Here is a 23020-nt window from a genome sequence, read left to right as displayed (position 1 = left end):
ACACCTTTCTTAAGTCTGGAAGCTGTGAGAAAGTACCATGCTTCAACTCCTTCCAGCTCCCATGGACTATACAAACCAGAATAATTTGTTCTACCACAGAGAGAGCTACACCAGCGCTGTCACAGAGCTGTGAGATTTCTTGCTCTGCAGCCTGGTTTCTGACTGCATGTTCATGCCACCTAATCCTCCAGCTGCTGTGCTGAGGAGGATGGGATCTGTGAAGGCTTTGAAGGCCCTGCACAGGTAATTCCTGAGGTAATTCTGAAAGCAAAATAAAGTGACAGTCTGCTTCCTGATCCGCTTTTCTAGGAAAATTACACTTTACGGTCAATTCTGTCCTTACACAGCGACTATAAAATTAACTTATTAGCTGACTCAACTCCATTTTGTGTGAAGGATTGAGAAGGATTGCCTCCAGCCCTTGTCCCCTTAACTCTAATTATCAAGTGTATACTAGATTAAATTCAGAATGAAGTAGCCGGGTCAAGCAATCTACTTAAAGTTTAATGGAAGTTAATGATTCATTGATCAAACTCATTTATGTCTAATTAAAGCTTTCCTGCATTATAAAAGACAAGGGGGAAGTTTTATAATGCACCTCGCTCCCCCTCTGCGCATGGCAGATTTGCTGCAGAACTGAATGGAAAATTCACAGCATCTGTCTTTCATGAGTACATGGTTTGGCAACAGCTCCATGGATTTAAAAGTATAATTATTTTAGATGACTTCACCAAGTGGATGGGGTTTACACAATGCTGCCAAATACAATACCCATATCCAGCTGCACAGAGCCAGATTGAGAACTAAACTTGTATGCACAAGCACCAGCTCACAATAATGAAGCTCAGGGAACACAATAATAACCAGACCTGCGTCCAGATCTCAAGCAGGAGCCTCACTGGAGCAAGGCAGCAGTGATGTTGAGCCCAAGGCAGGGAAGCTTCCAATTGTGTGTGGATTCACTTCATGTGCTGCTCGTACTCAAAACAGGCAAAAAAAGACAAGCCATCTAAAGCATGGCACAGACAGTGCTCAGTGCTCCAGCCAAATGAGAGTGACAGGCAACCCACTGCAACACTAGGAATTTATTCCTTCCTCCACTGACTGTCCCCTCTTATTAAGCACTTTCTTGACATCTTCTTGTATGTAAATATGCAATCACACTACAATGCTTCTATTGAGGGTCTATCCACCAGAGCATTACTCATACCACATTTATTCAAGGTAGTATAATTAAACAGGAATACCATGGCCTACTTACATATTCATCGTTGTGTTACATGGTTTTAAATTTTATACCATTCACGTGAAGAGAAAAAAATACCTTTCTACAATCTCAGGCTACTGAGTACAGAAAAAGCTTTTTTTTTTTTTAATCCCCCTGCAGTTTGAAATGATCAGTCTTTAACATGTTAGCTAGTATTATTTAATCTTTATATGATACTTTTTAAACTTTTCCGATGTACAGATTCTTAAAGTGGAATAATGGCATAAAGATCTTTCGTGGGGAAAAAAAAGTTATATAACAGTTCCCCTTCTTCAGTAACCTACAGTCCTATCCCTCCCAGGTGTCCACCAAACACAGGATGAAAACAGCTGGTCACACACACATGGGTGGTTTATAAACAGTTCTGTGTTGGAGCAACTAACAGGCTTTCATGTAGTGGAGGATATGGCCTTTTTTCCTCTCATGTTCTTCTCATTGTATAGCATTTTGCAAACCCGTATGGATGTCTATTGACAATTTGTTGGTTTATTCTTTCTGCTTCTTGCTCATTAAGACACAGTGAATGAATATTTCACCATCTTCAAAATTACATTTCTATTTTGCATTTCAGATTGTGCAATATAATTTTCCTTTAAGTAATATGTATGTTCACCCCTGTGAAGTAAATATGAATGGGTGCTTATACATGAAATGTACACCACTTCCTAAAGAAATACTTGACTTGTCCCAAAGAATCATTTTGAACCTGATCAGTTGTCATTTATGGAAGTCTAGTAGAAGCAGCTGCAAGCTTTGGTCTTTCATACTTTTTCGGCTGTAACTTCTTCTAGCACCCTTTGCAGCTCTGCCAAATCAAAAACATGGTAACAAGCACTCTGCTAAGTTGCAGATGAAACAAGCCAGCAGTAGTATCACTTCCAGATTGACTTACCATATATTGTTTTGTTGTTGTTGTTGTTTGTTTGTTTGTTTTTGTTTGTTTTTGCTTTTTTGCAGTTTTCTTTAATAAAGCCTTAACAGATTTTACTAACAGTTTAACAGTGGCAAGTGGCTGTTGTATGGCAGTAAGATACAGCTTAATTTCTATTTCATGGTAAACTGTACAGACTCACTGTGAATATACTAAGGTCCATTTTTTTAAAACTACATTGTTTGATACCCTATTTCTGCCCAAATATTTTGTTTCTTTATCTTAAACATTTTTAGATTCCAAGAAGTCAGTCAGTTCCCAGAAGTCTATAGAGCAGTCTGCAATAATGAGGCAGTTTGTATGTTTCATAGCAGAAAGGTCATTTCCTATCTTTTTCCCTCGAGGTCTGTTGGGAACTACTTGTATTTTCATTGCTTCTTTTTGCTACTTGGCCTACGTATAATTTAAATACAATTAAATCAAATGGTAATTGCAATTTAATTTAATTGCAAATGCAATTAATTTTAAGGTCTCTGAAACACTTGGTCAGGTTTGACCAGCATATGGGCCCTCTGGGTTTCCTGAGGCAAGTTCTGACTCCAGAATGGTCATACATACACTTTGGTGAAAAAAAAAGAAGTTCACAATGAGCTAGGCATTTCCATCCAATTGTCTTTTTATATATGCCACCATAAACATGTGAATCATCTTGATATTTCCAGTAGTCTTGAAAGATAGGTGGGGTTTATCCTAGCTGTCATACAATCCAGGGAGAAAAATGCATATTAATACTTAAAAATCTTCATCTTGCAGATCATTTCCCAATTCTTTTCAGTCTCCATCTTGCAACTTGCACATAATTCTTTAATAACGGGAAAATCTGAGAGGAATCACACAAGAACACATGACTAAGAATAAGTGAGGTTGAATCACGGTTTGTAAGGATAAAACGAGAAAGAGTAAGACATGAAATGAGTTACAACTAGCAAGGAACATAAAAGACTCCAAGAAAAAGTTCATGATTGCATCAGAAACACTTTTATCTTATTTATTGAATATAAAGGAAAGAATAGAAAATCTATGTGCACAGCATATTGTGGAAGGAGAACAAATAATATGACACAGACAAGACTGAAATACTGACCTTTCCATTCTCTTTTTAGAATGACATAATTGACATTAAAGGGGAACAGAGTATGGTTCAGAATAAGGAAACATCTTGAAGAGTACAACAGTGAGTTAGATGTTTTCAACAGAACTGGACATGATGAAGTTCACCGTATAGCACGTCAGGAGCCAGCTAAAACCATCTCTAATTCTTCAGAGGACAAAAGTTTATCCAAGAAACAGAGACAAGTAAAGCAGTGCCTGTCTAAAATAACATCCCAATATACATTATGCAAGTTAGCCCCAGTTATCTTAGTGGAATAACAACTAGGAATAATTTCATTATTGGTTGTAATGACTGAGAAGATAATAGTCTAATAAAAAGCAATAATAAAACAAGGATAAGTCATATAATACCAGTTTAATTTGGTATACTTGTAAGGATTATTAGCCTAAATGATAAGCAGAAAGGAAAATATATGATATCTATATTCTGCTTAAACTTTTTGACACACCCACATTACGTTCTCATTTCAGCAAAATACAATTCAAAAGAAATATAAATAGATAAATACATAATTTTAAAAACATACTCAAGCAGTAATTAGGAATTTTCAGAATCTCAAATTGAGCTTAAGAGGCATCTGCAGTGAGACCAGTGCTAGTCAGTATTTTCATTAATGACTGAAAATGAAATAGGATTATATTTAAATTATTTAGTACAGTCTCATACTGAAAAGAACTGTAAGCACTTCAGAGAGTCAGAGCCTAGAATGACTCTGAGAACAAGACAAACAATAATAGGAAAATTCAGGTTGGAAGAGTTAGAAGCTTTAGCCTAATTTCCAGCTCAAGGACCAGGTTGCTCAAGAAGTTTTTCAAGACCTGACTCCTCAAGCCAAGGATAGAGATTGCACGACCTACAGTCACAACGTGCCATGGGCAAGCTGTTTCATTGGCTGTCCTCAGTGTGAAAAAGGTTTCCTGTAAATCTAGTATCAGTCTCTCTTAGTTCCATTTACATCCCTTGCCTGTTGTTCTCCCACCTCTGTGAAGCATCAGGCTAATCTTCTTGACAGCCTCTTTGATAGTGTTTGGGGACAACTGTTAGGTCTCCCACAAACTTCTTCCAGTTAACAGTATTCTCCTTTCGCTCACTGATCTCGTCTCCTCCCCTCTCCTCATCCTCATAACCTAACAAGAAAAAATGTAGGAAAAAAAGATGTGTTTAAATTCAGGAAGAAGCAGCCAAATGTGCAAATGCAAAACAGGAAATAACTAGTTAGGCAGAAGCACTTCAAACACTGACAAGGTGTTGAACTATATCAATACACGTGCCATGTGAAAGACATTACTTTGCTCAGCCCTTTTGGAGCTCAACCCAAGTCCAGTTCTGGGAAACCACACAGAAAGAGAGATGGAGGTAAATAGGAGAGCCAAGCAGAAATAAAATGATTCAGAAATTTGGAAATACATTATTCTAGGAGAGACAAATGAATGGGTTTGCTGGGGGTAGAGCATGATGAGAGAGACAGAGAGAGAGGATGCTGAAGAGGGTCATGGAACAGTAGCTCAGTAGGTAGAAGTCTTCCAGTATTAAAGAGAGGAAAAAAGAGCAACAAATCCCTGTGCTCACTGTGATCATGATAAATAGAAATATGCTAATGAGGGGGAAGAAAAAGTGCATAAGATAGCATGAAAGAACTCCTACCTACAAAACTAATCAGGTAGTAAATCAGGCAGCAAAGTGAAGCAGTAGAATCCACACCACTGCAACCTTTCAACCAAGGGTGGAAAAATAGGTCCCAGGGTCAGCTCAGGAATAGTCGGCCCAGTGTCAGGGCAGAGAGGAGCAGGAGACAACATCTCATAGTCCTTCCTATTCAAACACCAAACATTTCTTAACACATTTGACTGATACTTCAGACAGACCAATATTCCAATACAATCTAAGCAATAACACTTCTTTATGGAATATTTCTGAGGTTTTGATGTCATAAAAGGCAGACAAAGATAAACTGGCTGAAAACAGCACCTTGTATGTTGCTTACATAATGTCAATATTCTGCATGAATATTTTCCCTTAGAATTTGATTGTAGTCCACAGCATCCTAATGGCATTTACTTGGCTTTGCTTGGCTTTATTTTTCTTGTGTCGTCTAACCTAGATTGTTAGTTGCCATTCTGTGGTTTATTTGGTATTTATGCCTAATTGTTAGAACAGTATAGCCACATTTTTTTTTATTTTATTTTATTTTTTTTTTTTTACAGCTGGTGCTACTGGAATCTTTACAATGCATTGTTTTCCTGTTTGTTCAGAAGACTTTATTTCATTTTCTTAAGTGCACTAACATATTATTCAGGCAAAAAGTCTTATTATTTGCATCGTTTGCTTCTTCTGTAAGATAGTTTTCTTTCCAAGTCTGCAAGCTCTGGTCAGTCATTTCTTTCATCATAGTTGCTCCACTTGACTTTATATCCAAGGCATACTTGTATACATGCTTCTGCAGATATCTACAGCTCTGCACAAATGATGCTAATTCTCAGAACATCTCCACTCAAACTGTCTGTCTTCTTTCTCTGTGGACTGTAATCCCAAGCCCTACAATAAGGACACAGACTTTCTCTAGTTCTGAAACTACTGTACATGTGGTAAACATCCTGACTGAATACAAACTGGAGATTGAATAAGTCACTAGGTGGCAGGGCCTGTACAGGAAGAGAGTAAATAGAGGAACATTTGGGAGAAGAAAGTGCTTGGCCCCAGTAGCAGCTCCACCTGGTGTTACTCAAACAGTTGTCCAGTCGAGCTCCTGTGCCCAAATGGCATCCTTCCATCAGGGGCATATTTACTACCCGGAAACCTCTTTCTACAGCTTACCATGGCTTCCAGTGAATGATGCCTACAGGGAATTTCTTATACTTTATTTTTTAAGAATCACAAATAAATTCAGCTTTTATAGATATACTTTCATTTGATAACATTAGTGATACCACCTTACAAGCTTTGCCAAAGTATCTGAAATCTTATCTTTTGTATATCTTTTCCACTGCACTTGTGGCAAGCATAAAGTGTTCTGGAGTACATTTAAGATCCCACATGAGATCTCATCTGCTACCAGCACATCAGGATACCCTGGGAGCATAAAACTTTCTCTGTCCATTAAAGGCAGATGCAACTGCTTTTGTCTAGCCCTATTAAAGTGAGCTTTTTTCCTACTCTGAGCTAAAGACTAATTGTTACACATGTAACATACCCTTTCACATCTATCCCCTATGTTCTTTTGGAGGAATGGGAGAGAAAAAAAAGCAATCTTTGTACATTTGTTTTTGTAATAACCCTAGCTTCCGATAAACCATATTTGCAGAAAACTAATTCACTCCGTAAAATGTTCAGTGTTTGACTATAAAATGATACAGTAATAAAACTGTGCATTTGGGGGCTTTATTCGTTGTCCTAAGTGTACTATTGCTTCTCATCAGGCAGTTCCTGAATGGATTTATCTGAATGTTGAGGTATTATCTCAGTGCAGTAATAGTTTTTACCAGTCTTGGATGCCTTTTCTAGGGCTCTGCCCCCCATAAATGCTCCTTTCAAATGACAGCGCTATGCTTCTACTTTTCCTTGGAGAACAGGGCCTTGTAATGTAGCCACGTATATCAGCATGATGAGGTTATTCCATTTTGATTAGGAGCCTTGATACCAAGCAGGTTTAACAGCTCCCTCAGGGAGTCTTGCACGGTGACAGTATGCAGCAACTTCCCCAACACAAAGTATCCATCAAAAAGTCTATGGCATTCAAACAAAGCTAATCAAAGACCAGATTTATGTGGACACTGTCTTTCCTATTCTTAGCATGTCTCTTAAACCAATATGAAGACATGACTTCAGGCTGATATCTCTAGGGAATGGTGTTATGACTCACTTCACCTTAGCAAGTTCATGTCACCTTGCTGCAGTTGACAACTCTGCCTCATCCATTTCCTCACTTTCTGCATGCTGTCTTCGGAGCTATAACTCCTCAACACTGAAATTCAGCCAGGAGATGCCATTCAAGAGCAAGCAAACTTTAAATGCAGAAAAAGTTGCAGTGCAGCTCTCCACCAGGAGCATCCATGAAGGTGTGTGTAGAGCTTTAGAATAAATTTCCTTTGCTCAGCTTCTGATGTACTCTGGACCCTCCTCATGCTCCTGAAAGCAAGCCATCCTTAAGTACTTTCAGTTACTGAAAAAAATAACCACAGTGCTTATGAAGTTACAGTATTTGAAATTTTAAGTATCTCTTTCTTTAATTTTTAAGTAGAGTTAGACATATTACATCTGGAGAAGTTACCATCAGGAAACCTGATCTGGGAGAAATAGTCAGGGAACACTCATCTCTGCAAGATCCTGTGAACCGTACTAGGTCCAACCTAAACTTCCTCTCCTTAGCAGGTACTGTTGAGTTACTTAGGAGCACTGTAAACCTGACTAAAAGAATCAGGCTTTAGCCTGATTTAATCACTCCTTAAAGCTGGCAGCAACTCATTTCAATGATTTGGAGCAATCACGAGGACTTGTCAAAAAAAAAAAGACTTCCCTGAATGGAACCACACTGCATTAGATGCAGTGTAACTAAAAATTGTATCTTACCCTGCAGAGATTTACCATCATCTATAAGATGAGGGGGAGATACAAGCACAATGATATATACACAGAACAACAAGAAAGACAGCAAGAGAGGGCTTCCCCTCCCTGAACTTAAATGCTAAAAAAAAGTTAAGCAGCTACAAGATGCATATCTAATAGCAGAACAATGACAAGGGGAAGTAATCTGTAATATGGATTATTTCTGGAGTATGGTTGAATATTAGCTTAACTGAATAGCTTTCTTTTAAATAAGATTTTCAGCACAATTCAAAGGTAGTGTTTGAAAAATAAAACAAAGCAACCAACAAACAGCACTGATCTCAACAACGTAGCATTGAAAGGTACAGACTCTCATCCCTCTTTCAACTAAGCTTTTTCAAAACTGAATGAAAGTGTCCACCAATTTCTAGGGTCAGAAATGCAGCAAGTCACATAACCTGTTTTCCTAGGAAAAAACAACAACAACAAAACACACACACACACAAAAATAATAATAAAGATTTTGCTGAAGAGATTCCTAAACTCTCACATTTCACTGCTAACTTCCTTCTCTAGTGACTGCCGTAAATAAAAATATGCACCTTGGCCAGTAAGAGAAACAAATGCGCATCATGATTGTCACTCCAAGTCTCATCCTGGATCCTGTTGAACTTATCATGGCTGTGAGCCAGGAGCCACCCTGTCACAGGAATGCAGTTTCTCCCACAACCCCGCAGTCCTTACCAACAAGACTGACCTCCTTCAAGTGCCACCCTGTTGGTGTACACATTTGTCATACAGCTTCTTGGACTTCCTTAGTGAGCAGCAGATTCTTATCACTGTCAGCCAAATCATTGTTTTATCACTAGACTGTTCCAACATTTTAACTCATGTGGCTTCAATGTCCAAATTTTAGAAGTAGTACCATTGTACTTCTGTTAAAGCTACCTCCTTTGACAGATTTGGTCAGACATGAGGTCTTAAAAAAACTAGATTATTCTCTGGGAAGGTAAACAATCTGTAGAAGACCATTAGAAAATCCTAACGTTTCTAAAGTATTTTTTGAAAAATTTGATAGGCCTCAAACAAAGGTGTTGCCACAATGAAAAATCACCCATGCATTACAATCTTGAGCCCATTAATATCAGCTACACAGATGAAAAACAGACACTAATTAATAACCACTTGCAGTCTCTTATTAAATTAATATGATCTTTCCTTTTACAATACAAGATTATCTGGATAAAAAACAGAGTCCTACACATTAATTACCTTTTGCCCTTTACCTGTACTGTCTACAGTCACATAAACAAAGGCTAAAAGGTCCAATCTTACATGTCATCTCTGTAAACTTTGTGGGAATTTGCTTTCAGCAGACATGTGAGAAACAAGCATACAGGAAGGTGGACACTTCACCCATGTGTAAGATCATAAATGGTCACAAAGCCAACAAAAAGCTGGAAACCATCAGCCAATAACTTCTGAATGCTTAGCACTCTTTAATCCCTTTAAAGAGGTGCACTTTGTAATGCATGCGAATTCCCAGCGAGGCAAAATCAAAGATCTGAGTTTATTTCAGCCAAGTATTTACAAGAACAAAATGTTGTAGTATTACTGCCAAATCAAAAACCCTTTTGAAGGATTGCAGTGCGATGGACTGTCATGGAGCTGTGGGTGTGGTAAGCCAAAAGTACGTGGCATACTAAGATGGAAAGCATATGGATAGAGAACAGATTTCACAGAAAAGATTTGCCAGGAGAGACTAAAAAACTGTTGACATTGAAAAGTAGGACTTAAACTGTAAGGCCTCATGAATTCAGAATACATTTCTCCCCTGTATAACATAATAAGGAGAAAGCAACCTTTCTTCTACAGTCTTGCACACACCTTGGGAATGACATTCAGTCTTGCTGGGAAAATATTATTGAACAATAATATTTTTTCCTTAGCTTTATTTTGTTCAATAAAGATTTCCTGCAGAAGTCTGGAGGATTTTTAAATCTTCAAGGCTAAGTATGAGCAATCTTGAAATAACTACTACATCTACAGAGAGTTTATCCCAGCTGTTTTCAACTGGGGAGCAGATTGCAGTAAAATTTCCTTCACTGCTCTGAATCTGGAAAGTGAGCACAAGATAATCATTTTCACCTGTCCTTTCTCTTCCCAGAGGAGAAGCTACAGGCAAAGGGAAAGAAGGAAAAAAGAACTGCAGCGAGAAAGGGAAATGATCTGCATCATGTAGGTGTCAAAAGATGAAGGAAAAAATTAAGAAGTACTTGTCCAGTAAAAGAAAAGATTCTTATTTAAAAAAAAAAAAGGGGGGGGGGAGGACAAAATGACAAACAGACACGGCTAGAGTGAAAAATGACATTCATTTATTAACTGCATTAAAACATCCAGTTTCCAACTGATAGGAAATTCTTCAAGGATATGCCTACATCATACATGACTATTCATTAGAGAAGTGCCCTACATCACTTATGTGATCACAGAAATACTAGTCTGTAAAGAAAGACCACTTGCAACAGCATGCATTTATTTACATACACACATTTCTCATTGAGTAAGCACATACAGAGCTACAATCCTGATCTACGGAACCCCGGTACCTGAGTTAGTTCATGCAGGGTGGTCAATGGAGATACGTCAAGCTAACTCAACCTTCCAGCAAAGCATTGCACCCAGCTGCATCAATAGCCTGCATGCAAGGCTACAATAACATGAACATGGCATTCAGAGAGCAGAGGAAGAAAAAGCTTGAGGTACTTGGGCGAACAAGATCCAGAATATAGATCACTTCCTATACATCACAAACTCCAAGTATAAGAAACCATCAGTAGTGTCACTGACTGTTTGGAGTGAAGAGAAAGCTTTATTTACAGCTTGGAGAGTTCATTAGGTGACCATGTTTCTATTCCACTAGGAAGAGTGAATTAGTGTTACTAATCCTCAAATTATAACTGAAACATTATTCTAATCACTCTCCTAACGTTATTCTTGTCACTCTCTTCAGACCTGAAGCAGTAATTTTCCACATCAAAACATTTTAATAGATGATGCGTTACTGAAAAAGATGAAAGAATAACTTGCCTTAAACAAAACAATATTTTAATAAGCTTTTAATGATAACTAGTTAAAAGTACTTTGAAACAACTGTCACATAAGATCTGTATCTGTGCATTCCCTAGCTGATTGGTTTTGTTGCTGTTGTTGTTGTTAAAGAAGTAGAAAAAAAAAAAAAAAACAAAAAACTATAATTCTCTTACTGCAAGTAATAGCAAATGCTATTCCCAATTTTCAAGCCCCGCATTTATTTCCTTTGTAAGTATACCCCTAATCAAACAACCCAATCCTATTAAGAATAGCAGCATAGCTCAGGATTACTGTGGATTATAAACACAAACTGTTCTTGTTATTTGATGCCCTTTGACTATTGTAATAACCCAGAAAAACTGGTGTTTTTCATGTTAACTGAGAAACCTTGATTAATGTAGAAAGGATAAGGTCAGAAAGGTAAAAATGATAGATGCTTTCCTTTATTGTCTATCCATCCACATCAATTTGTAATTTAGTGCCCATATGGCATATACTCAGAATCTGTACAGCCTTAGACCTGCTCAGAAAGGACACGACCTGCAAATACTACAGATGCAATTGTTCTAGGCCTCGCAGCACTAGCTAGAAATACTGAACTATAAAATGTGAAACTTTTACTGTGTGTGTTCAAATAAAAATCCCAAAATCAATGTTAAAGAAATCCAATAAAATTGCTTTCAGATTACAACATCTTTCACAGAAAGGAAAAAAAAAAAAAAAAAGTACAACAACAACATAACATACAGCCATTTACCTTTCTGAATGATCATCTGCAGAAAATAGATGGCAAAGAGTACCCATAATAGGTAAGATTGGTTGGATCTCTTTTAAAGGTGTGAAAAGAAAACGACAAGAGCTTTCTTTGTTTTTACAGTTCTACCTCAATCCCCCAAGCTTTGCAGTATCCCTCCAGGCCCCTATCAATGAATGTTGTTGAAATTAGTCCGTTTAAAAGATAGGTTGAGCCATTTTCACACTGACTTATGTAAAGCCATTTTTCTGTTTTATTAGTCACATTAGCATTCTATTGCCCTTTAAATGTCACAAGTTCAAGAGCACAGCTGTACATATCCTGGAAATATTCCTGTTTGATGTAATAAAACAGAAAGGTACAATTTCCTGGGACAGATAAGGTGACAAAAAAAAAGGGGAAATGAACAGGGCATAATGGCATGGAGTAAAACAACAGGCAGTAAAGCAAGATTGTTTCCAAGTGAAAGAGGAGCATGAGTGTTACTGGCAGCAGAGATCAAGAAAATCTTGTTTGCATTGTCTCTTATCAAAATAAGTGAAATAGGTGATGAACCTGCCACTGTCTCTAGCTCACAGAATGGAACAAAAATGACACCATACTCACTTCACGTGTATTCTCTAACCCATTAGGTGCCTTTTCAAAACCACATTGTGTATTCTGACTACTCATTTATTAGCAGTAATTTATTTCAAAGCAGAAACTTGCAAAACTCCCTGGTTGCATGTTTTTAAGCTAAAACACGGGCAATATGAAAACTGCAAACTGGACAGAAAGAGTTATTGGTGAAAAATGAATTCTGAAGTCTGCAGGATGTGACCTACCACATTCTTCTGCCAAATGCACTGGAGGAGATTTGAGAGAAAGAGAGAGAGAGAATGAGAAAGAGAGAGAGAAAAGAGAAGGAGAAATGTGGAAGTGTCCTAAGGAGAATATACAAGACAGTGAAAAATAATCCAGTGAAACCAAAGTGGTTATCCTCATATTGTGAGCTTCTCATTTTAGAACTCCACTATACATTATTGGAGCTGCATTACGACTCCCCCGGTTGAAGCACTGTCTACAGCAGAAAAGCCTGCAGCTGATAGCAGTTCAGTGCTTAGAACAGGGTACACAGCTTGAATATATCACCTGAACCACCAAGTTCAGTTACCCACAATGGAAAACAATCTACAAAGAAAGTTTTCCCCCAAAGTACCATGAAAACACCAGGTCACTACAGCTCACACTGTGCTACCCATCACCTTCTGGCAAGTAAAAGGCTCACTGTGGTTGCTTTTGAATGCCTACTGCAATGGGTCACACAAGGAGAGAGAGCTCCGCTTCTGTTGCGGTGTCACAGGTTCCTGCAGTTACAGTCAACTTAAACTCTCCAACCACCATAAGACTGTATGCCCCATGCACGATACAAAGGAGGGGGGCAAACTCTTCCTCCCTCTCCCTTCCCTCCATCCCAAAAAATCCTGACAAAGTCATTGTGGTGGTTTTACTCAGGTGGGTAGCCGAGCTCCACCACAACCGCTCTCTCACTCCCCCTCTCCTCAAAGAGGAAGGGGGAGAAAATACAACACAGAGAACTCGAGGTTTGAGATAAGAAAGGTTTAATTAAAGGGAAAGGGAATGGGAGGAAAAAAAAACAGAGACAAAAGAAGCAATCAGTCCGCGCGGAAGCACAGAGAGAGGAAAAATTATTCTCTACTTCCCATCAGCGAGCGGTGTTCGGCCACGTCCTGGGAAGCAGGGCCTCAAACGCGTAGTGGTTGTTCAGGAGGAACAGCCCCCTCTCTCACGAGAGCCCCCCCTTTTATTGCTGAGTGTGACATCAAGTGTTATGGAATATCCCTTTGGTTGGTTTAGGTCAGCTGCCCCAGCAATGTCCCCTCCCCATCACTTGCCCACCCCCAGCCTGCTGGCTCTTGGGGGCTTGGAAGGAGTCCTGATGCTGTGCCAGCACTATGCAGCAATAGACACAACACTGGAGTGATATCAGTGCTGTTCCAGCTACGAGTGCAGAGTACAGCACTGTGTGGGCTGCTGCAGGGAAAAGGTGACTCCAGCTCAGACAGACCCAACACAGTCATTAAGGAGAAAACACCAACAAGAACAGCACACAGTGTAAGCTTACACATCTACACTGCCAGTGAGCAGGCACAGTTTAAAGCTTTTGTAGTAAAAAACTACATAGTTTTTTAAACTATGTCATTGGCACCTGAACTGCACCCACACCAATAAACCCACATTGGTTTCAGTTCCTTCCAGCTCTCATTGCACATATTAAAGTCTACTCACATTTTGCCAGTGCTCCCCAGGGCCAGGAGCAGCAGGGGCTGCCCATGGGTCGGGCAGGGCAGGGCCTGGGAGCTCATCTTATCCCCTCACAGCATTTGGAGCTGCACTGGGGGCACCAGGGCAACCCCAGCACCAGGCACCTCTGCCAGGACAGGCTGAGAGCAGGCTAGACCATGGGCACACAGGCAAAGGTCAGGACTGTGCTCTGTGAGGGGAACCAGCATCAGACACTGCTCTGTGGTGGCCATAGATCAAACTGTGCTGGTGGTTTTCAAAGCCCATCCCAAGGAGGACTTCTCTCACTACAGCACCCATCCTATGTGTCCTGAGCATTCTGAAGTCACAGGCAGGACAGTGTGGCCGAAACATCCCTTGCCATGACACCCACCTCACAAGTGGTTTGCCCCTCACATTGTGCCCCAGCACCTAGCTGTGTACCTATGTGGAAAAGCACACTGGAGACAGACCCACAAGTCCAGCCTCCCAGGCCACACCCAGACTTTCCTTCCTCTCAGCAGGCGAGAACCACTGCTGAAGGCAACACATTGGTCTGCAGAGGAACAAACATCTGTCTGCACACTCTGCTATGGACTAACACCTTTGTGGGCTATGACACAGCCCCCTCACAAAGCAGAGGAAGGTCCCCCAGCATCTACAGCACGGCCATGAAAACCAAAATCTCAAAGGTGGCACTGGTGCAGTCAGCGTGTCACCACCTCACAGCAGCATCCTACTCAGCCCTTTAGAAAACAGGGTGCACTTTGGCCCCCAGATGGGGCTGTGCACATGGACCTACCCACTGCCATGCAAACTTCACCCAGCAGCTCTCAGAGAGGTGGGAGTCAGAGTGCTATGGCAGAGGGCTGGGGAGAGCTGCTGCAACACTGGCACTGCCTGCTCCAGTGCAACCTGTGTCATATCTACTACCAGGTTCAGAAGTAAACAAATACAAGATCAACAGCCTGAAGATCCAGTTACAGCTCTGGCAGAACAGGGAAGCCAACAAAACAGAGGCTAGAGACCCCCAGCACATACAGGAACAGACAAAGAAAAAACTCATCTGCCATTGCTTTTGAAGGGCAAATAACACCAGATGCCCTTGTAGAGGGGATATTGGTGGACAAGGCACAAAATTAGTACATCTTAAGCAGAAAGCTGGTGATAAAAAAGTAAAGGCTGTGGATAGGCACAAACACTGAAGCCAATGCAGCAGTCACCAGGAGTCCGAGTGAAAGAAGGGCCTTGGAAAGGGCATTCTCTTACCCAACAGGAACTTAAACTATCGTACCTGTATTTGGTGCTGGGAACAACAGCCTCAACTCTATATCTAGGTAGTGCAAGTAAGCAGACCACTTGGAAGCTATTGTATAACACCTGTCAGATGGAGGAAAATTAAGGCTGAGAAAGACAACTTCCAGTCATATCTTCTAACTTACTATCCTGATCCATTCCTGGTTTACACATAGCACAAATCACCTTAATGAGTCTACTGCAATCCTGAAGAAAGACCTAGGCTCTGCTCTTTTTCATATACTTTCTTCACATGTATGTTTCACTGAAAGAACAGGCATAAGTATCTTCTAGGAAATTATATAAATATTTTCATGCATGGTGCCTCTTGGAAATTTATTTCTCCTTCCTTGAAGCTCTGAGGGCTGCAGCTCTGAGAGCTGAAGCTCTTGCAGTCTGTCAGGTCTGCAGCTGCAGTACTAAAAATGTGATCCCAGGAACTACTAAATCCACTCATCAGATGCAGTACAGCAATTCTGGTCAAAGCTGACTATGCTTCTGGAACTGACAGCTTGTGCAATTCATGCTCTATGATAGACACAGATTGCCTTCTCTGTGAGAGTAATTCCTTGCTCTGAACAAATCCCACACCTTTCATTCAAAATGTTCCAGAAACTACATCCTAGATTGTCTTTCTGCAAGTTCTTCTGACAGTTCTTCCCTCCCTCTATTGTTATAGAATCCAGAGAGATGAATTTATGTAGAAATACATTCAAGTATTTTTTTCTGAGCTATAGAAATCAGGCATCACTTACAGTATATGTTAAATCAACAAGCTAGGCAACATCTGCCATCTTGTTTCAGAAAACTTGTTCCATTTACCTGTTTCTGCATTATCACGGGAATAGGACCAAGCATTTCTGACAGATTTTTTATTTAAAACAACAACAACAAAACTCATTTATATTAGACATTTCTTCTTCAGCTTGTTTAAACTTTATTTTAAGCTCATTGATAATGAAGCACCCTAGGTAAGCCAAAAATACAGGGTACACTTTATTTTCCTTCATTTTCTTAGCTATGGTTTCAAAAAGTTATTTTACATAATACTGATACTATGTACGATGTTTCAGTTCAATCACATTTTGATTTTGTTGGTCTGACCTTATGAAGAAAAGCCTCCAAATTCTGCAAGTCTGATATTTGCATTTCACTGCAGTAACACAGAAGTGGCCCTACAAAGTCAGGGTAAACTTCCATCTGGTCCACAGTTCTGCTTCTATAATGGCTGGGAAAAATGTCTAAAATCAGTGAAAGCATAGATACATGTTCTTAAAGCACCTCCCCAGCTTCCAGCGATTAGAAAAGAGGGAAGCAGGAAAGAATACTCTCTCCCAAGGGGAAAAACAACAACAAAATCCAGCTCCCAATTTGTGCATTAGCAGCATACTCAAATGCAAACTGTATGGTCACTATGCCTGTTTATTGTCTTTCAGAAATTTAATTGGGGGCTGCATTTTCTATTCTATACATTGTGGACATTCACCACTCGCTATCTTCTTCTTTTGTGCAGGGAAATTAAGGATGCTTTTAGTCATCTCTGTGCAATACGTGTTCTGAGCTTTTCTCCAAAAATAGAGTTTTCCAAGAGAGCTCAAGGGGTCTGTGCTTATGTCAATAACCCTTTCTCAAAATCAGGCACCTAACCCATTTCCTCTTATACGTGCTTTTTGTTTTTTGTAGTTTCCAAAAAGAATTGGAGAGTTTCAAGTACCTAAAGCCCATGAGACTGGGCTGAGATACTGGAGAAAACCATTACATTGTGACACCACAACTGGGGCAGGTTGCTGCGAAGATAAACCTGCACTAAGAGGAGATTTTTCCTTTCCTCTGTCCTACAACAACTACATTCAATCCTCACAACACTCCCTCCCTCCCCCTTCACCTCCCAACCCCCCCCCCAAAAAAAAGGAAAGAAAAAGAAAAAAAAAAAAAAGGAAGATCTTAGATATAACCACAGTAGGCCTTTTAGAATAATTAAAAAAAATAAAGAGAGAAGGAAAAAAAAAAAAAAAAAAAAAACGCTATTACATTTTTCCAGCTGGCCATGACGCTGAATAAAAATGTCACAGCAGAAGTCTGCTTTTCCTGTAGCTAAGCAGTAAAGACACTCGTGCATCATAACCCAGAGCTGAAGAGACAATTTTCCTGGAATGGGATATTTTGCCAATCTGAATCTCTCCTCTGGGATCAGCAACATTTCTGTTAATAAGAGACCGCCCTAGTGTGGGACTTGTGACAGCATTGGGGTAGATTTGGAGATGAGGGAAAAGGCAGAGGAAAAAAATCTCAGCTATTAAAGTACAGGATCTAATCTGATTCTTCTGTGTTTATGAAAAGAACAAGTGAAAGCTGATGCACCCCTAAGAAGGCAAGGGCTGTCATCGCTGACCTTAATGGATGATTTGTGCACACCCGTTGCAACACAGCCTCTTATGCTTCTCTCTGGCAGCAGAAAGATCATTCATCATTATCTGGTGGCTTTAGTGGAAGAAGTCAAAGCTCCCCCTGCTCTCCTGCCTTTTTCAGAAGCCAGGAGATGCAGCCTCAGGAGCTGGCTCTGATTGGTATGGCAATAGGCTGGAAGTAACTGGGTCCTGTGCACATCCTTGTCCTTGAAAGGATATAATGTCAGATATGATCATGTGCTTACTATTCCAACATACAGAGCTGGCCTACAAAACAGGATTTTTGATTTACTGACACCATGTGAATAGACTGATTCTTCTTTGATAATGAAGGCCTGCTAGTTTGGACCTGTTCTCCTCAGTCCTAGCCAGGACCCTGTCTCCTCATTTGCACTGATTTTATATCATAAAGTAACTAGACAACCTGATAATGAAGACCTCCCTGCTTCCCTCCCAAACCCTGTAAGAAAAAAAAAAAAAGCCCATATTTAAGCATGAATATTAAAACATGGAGTAAATAGCATAGAAGGAGGGCTGTGGTGACTTCACATCCAGAAATTCTTCCCTCATGAGATAACTTGAATGGGGAGGCCACCACCCAAACAGTAAGCAGCACAAATCCATCCTGCAACAGATCCTTAGCTGAGGTTGAGAGCATAAAAGGACAAAGTTTACATATACTGTGCCCTGAGCATAAGGTGATAAAGTCCGTAAGATCACATATGTTTCCTGTTGCTTATTCTCCCTAATATATATGATTGTCTCTTTGCAGAGACCACTTAGGAGGTTTTTCATAGCACAGATACTAATGTCAGAAGCCCTGGGCATACATATAGCTTTCTTTAAAAGCCGTGAATAAAAGAATATAGAAGGTAAAAAAGTTTACTTTTGAAAATTGCTTTCTATGCCTTTTATTTTATATATCTATACATATAGTCTCATAGGCTTTACTAAATAAAGTATTGACTAAGAGTCATGTTCTCTGTATATGTGAGGCAAAGTATGAAAGCAGACAAAAGAAATAATGTTTATATTGTTGTATAGGAGTTGTTCATTTTCATCACTGCCTTACAGAGAGTAAAGATAATGAAGAAGGGTGGCTGAGAACCTGACATGAAATAGCTACCGTTGTTTGAGTACTTAGGATCTCTAATTAAAAAGATTTTGACACCCATACATGACGGAAGAGCTGTATAAAATTAATAGCAAAAGAAAATTCTCTGTGTTTCTCTAATAGTTCATGAGTGCTTGAGATTTACAGGTAAGTTTTAACTGATGGGCTCTTATTTCTTATAATAACACAAAATAAATTCCACATATTTAGAAAGTCGACATTTCATAAAATCAGAACAAATCAAAAGGAATCCTTTCTGTTCTCCATCGCTTCTTCCAATCAAGTATTTCTTTCTTTATTCTCCCTTCTTCCACAAATATGCTTTTCTTCATCCCAAGAAATCTAAATTGAGAGCTTAAAATAACCCATAGATATGAGGGTTTTTTGTTTGTTTTGGTTTGGCTTTAGAGTAATTGAGGTTTCAGGCAATGTAGCCAAGGATATAAACACATCCAAAAATCATGACAAGTCTATTCTTCCAATATTAAAAACATATTTTTAAAGTATTTCCCATGACTGTGCTGTGAATTCAAAATCATGTTATACATGGACATACACTTGAAGTAGCAGAATAAAGCTTAATGAGAGTTTCCGTACCGGAATTCCACAAGTTGTACACTGTACAACACAGTTGTCACTCTTAAACAGCAGAGCTTTTATTTTAAAATACATTAAAATTCATTGCAGTGATGAAGGCAGAAATCCTGGTCCTCATTATACTTTATTACTCATTCAACCGATGCAGAAATACACTTTCATGAGTACTGGTGCTAAGTTTATTCAAAGGAATATTTTCACATCTAGTCACATGATCACCCTTCTCTTTCCACTCCTTCTATTTCAGGCTGTGATCTTATCAGAAACCTGAAGGCAAACAGAAACATGACCAGCTCCAGCTCCAAAGAAATCCCAGAATTTAAACATCAATAGTTCCCTCCAAAGAATTTGATTAATAGGAAGTACATATAAATTCACTGAATTTGATGAAAATCACATATGAGGTGGGTACAGACACTCCAAGGATCAGTCTCTTACTTTGCAACTTCTGCAGTCATGATAATTGCAATTTGTAAAAATTACACTCAGTAAAGAGACTTTGCAGATGGAGCCTCAACTTAAATCTGACCACAGATTTTGATCACCTGTAGGTAAGCTTAACACTAAGCATTCAGCTTCTCTCATTTTAAATCCTCTTATTTTCATAAGGCTGTAATTCTGCAGAAAGCCGCTAAATTAAAAAAAAAAAAAAAGAATAAAATAAAAAAATAAAAAAATAAAACACACGCTCAGAAATATATATTCAAAAGGCATTGAGATACCAAATGTTTCAAAGGTGGGTTCAAAGTCTACTCTATTAACAAGTAAATAATATCTTAATGGAAGTAGTTTCACCCAAGTAGCTATAACTTTAGAAAACGTGCAAAGTTTTTGGAAAAGATGTATAATAATGTGAAATGCTGCTCATTGTTCAATGAAGATGATACCATAAGATGATGCCCAAGGGAATAATTTGTGAAGATATCAGATACTAGGAATTTGGATCATCAGCTGGTAAGCTGAACCTCATCAATGTCCTTGCCTGCACTGCTCCCCATTCTGAAAAACTAGTCAAAAAAGCATGTTTCAGAAATTGTGTGAAGCTTTAGCATCCTTAGGGAAAATGTTTCATCCACTTGCAGCTGATCTAAGAACTATTTATAGAGAGACATTATAGAATCATAAAGCTCCCTTCACCAGAAGAGAAAGCACAACTTCTTGAGGTAGATGATGAGATTAAGGAGAGGTGTATCTGAAAAACATTACTGTTCCTGACCTTCCATGAAGGTCCAACTGTCGTAATGGATTCACAAGCTGTGGGAGATTGGCTCTAAACAGTTCCAGATTCCCTTATCAAATCTGGGGGGGACACGGACGGACACACATCCTTCCCAGATTTACTGAAGAATTGACCAACAGTAGAAAATAAAAAGAATAATTAAAAAAATAAGAAAAGAAAATAATTCAACAGAATGACAACCCAAATAACTAAGTGATAAGGAGAGGTCTGGGTGGCTAAATGATACACAGCTTTAAAAGCAAGTTGGGGTGGGAAATCTGGACACATATGAGGAAAAGACAAAAAAGTGTACACAGAGGAAAAGAGGAATACAATGTTGTGGGTTTTGTTTGTTTGTTGGTTGGTGGTTGTTTGTTTTTTAATATCTGGAAATACAGGATAGTGAATTTCTGTAAGAAGTTATTAGGTAGAATTCTGACTTCCCTCAGGTTGTTTATATGAGCAACTAAGGACCGAGTTCATCATTAAAACTGCTGTTGCTTTGTATATAACAATCCTTTACCTGAAAGTGAGCTATTGATCCTCGCCTTTCTCTACAGTGGGATCCTGAGAAATAAACAGCCCTTTCTGCCCATAAATAGCTCTCACACAGTCAACCCTGTAGCCCTACCCCCTTAATCCAGTTTTTTGACATTCTCTCCCAACCCCAACACACAGACACACGCTCAGTCCAAATATTATCCATCTAGAAATCTGAAGGAGGACTGCAGGTACTTTTCTGTAGTAAAAGGTATGGCTCAAGATGAAAATTTTGGGGGATCCTTCACGAAGGGAACAAATTGAATAAAACAGTGATTTAGAAAGTCAGAATTCTGGCATTGAATCTGAGTTAATGCTATGGCTTTCAATACTGTATATTACTGTAAGTAATAATAGGGGCATATATTGCACTGGTGGTTTAATTATTTAATCTCACTAATTAAATTGCTATGTGTCTGGTATGTTTTGTGTGTTGTTATGGTTGTCAGGAGAAATTAATTCACAGACTTTTTTCATCTCCAGGGTTTACTCTATGTCTGTGCTGATGCAATTACCTTCATAATGTGCTCCTTTTCTTGTGTGACTATAGTTATATAGTCCCTTGAAAGCCACAGACAGCATCATCTTCTACATGTACATACACACACACACACTGTAGTATAATAAACATAAAAAAAGCCTAAGCCTCCTAGCATTGTTGACAAAATGTCCATATTCACCTTAATGCTTTTCTTGAGCAGTAAAAGATTTTTGAGCCCTAGCAGGGGTGATTTTAAATACAGAGCCAATTGTTAGCAAGAGTTCAATAAGACAAGCAAGCTTTCCATTTGCAAGGCAGGATCATAAAATATTTCAACACTGAATAAGTGGAGATACAGAGCAGACCAAGGGCTATGTTTTTTCAGAGGGTACCACACAGCTCTGAAGAGGTGTCACCTAACCTTGGCTGAAGATATGATTTAGAATTTGAAGATTAAAATCCTCTAACTTGGCAAATTTGCAAGCCCCAGTCAGCAACATTAACTGAAATCCATCAGCTAGCAATATAAAAGACAATGTTCAATGTTGATTTTATCAAAAGCATGCCCTTACCTAAATCTTTGAGAAACTCTTCTACTAATAACAACACCATATAACTCCATACTGTTATATATACGAGTAAGAATGATCTGCCTGAGTATCTAACAATGACTCAACAAGCATGTGGCTCTAATAACTGCTGAATCAGGAATTTCCTGAACACCTTGAACAACTAGACAGACCTCTACTTACTTCTGTGTTCACTCTAAAGCTATGAAACAATAGCAAAACTTCTGTTGAGTGATAGAAGTTTCGTCAGATCTCCTGAACTTTCTCTTTCCATTACTAGCATGACAGCTACATAGTACTAAGTGATTTATCTGCACCTGGTAAGACACCACACTTGACTCTCTGCTCATTATGGTATCTGTATAAGACTTATTTTTTCAGGACAACAGACATGAGTGTTCCACAACAAAGACAACTTCCAACAGTGATCACTGGTGCATACAGGCTAGCATCAGCAAAGACTATGCTCAAAATCAGAGACCACTCCCAGGAACCAAACAGTAATGAGACTTACTGATTTTTTTCCCACTCTTCCTTCCAAAGGAATCCATTTTATCTGGAGACAAGGATTAAGCCATAAATCTATGAAGATTTATGTTAGTAAAGATTTAAATTAATGAAGAGCGTGTCACATATAAGATTAGTTTTGTTAGGAAGTCACATATAATAAGTACATCTACCTTTGCTGAATCAAGGATTATTCAATCAAACAGGTGCATCATCATTTTGGCAAAGCACTAGATGCAGGGCAGTAGATGCATGCTTTAATAACAATAATTAAAAAAGTAATAAGCTACACAGGAGTGCTTTTT

The 23020-nt window shown here is 39.0% G+C and overlaps 2 long non-coding RNA genes across 2 annotated transcripts in view; both read right to left on the bottom strand.

The window, feature by feature from the left end:
• Positions 1-23020, bottom strand: part of LOC311433987 — a 117585-nt gene that overhangs the window by 67474 nt on the left and 27091 nt on the right. The window lies entirely within an intron of this gene.
• LOC311433992 lies at positions 1337-3006 on the bottom strand. The gene is made up of 2 exons (XR_014691186.1): positions 2160-3006; positions 1337-2072 (listed from the first exon to the last, which is right to left on the bottom strand). It is a non-coding gene; the product is annotated as an uncharacterized lncRNA (long non-coding RNA).

The sequence above is a fragment of the Aythya ferina genome (assembly GCF_964211825.1).
Source record: "Aythya ferina genome assembly, chromosome: 3".
Lineage (NCBI taxonomy): Eukaryota > Metazoa > Chordata > Aves > Anseriformes > Anatidae > Aythya > Aythya ferina.
The sequence above is the reverse complement of the archived record's forward strand: the minus strand, read 5'-3'. Positions and strand labels throughout refer to the sequence as shown.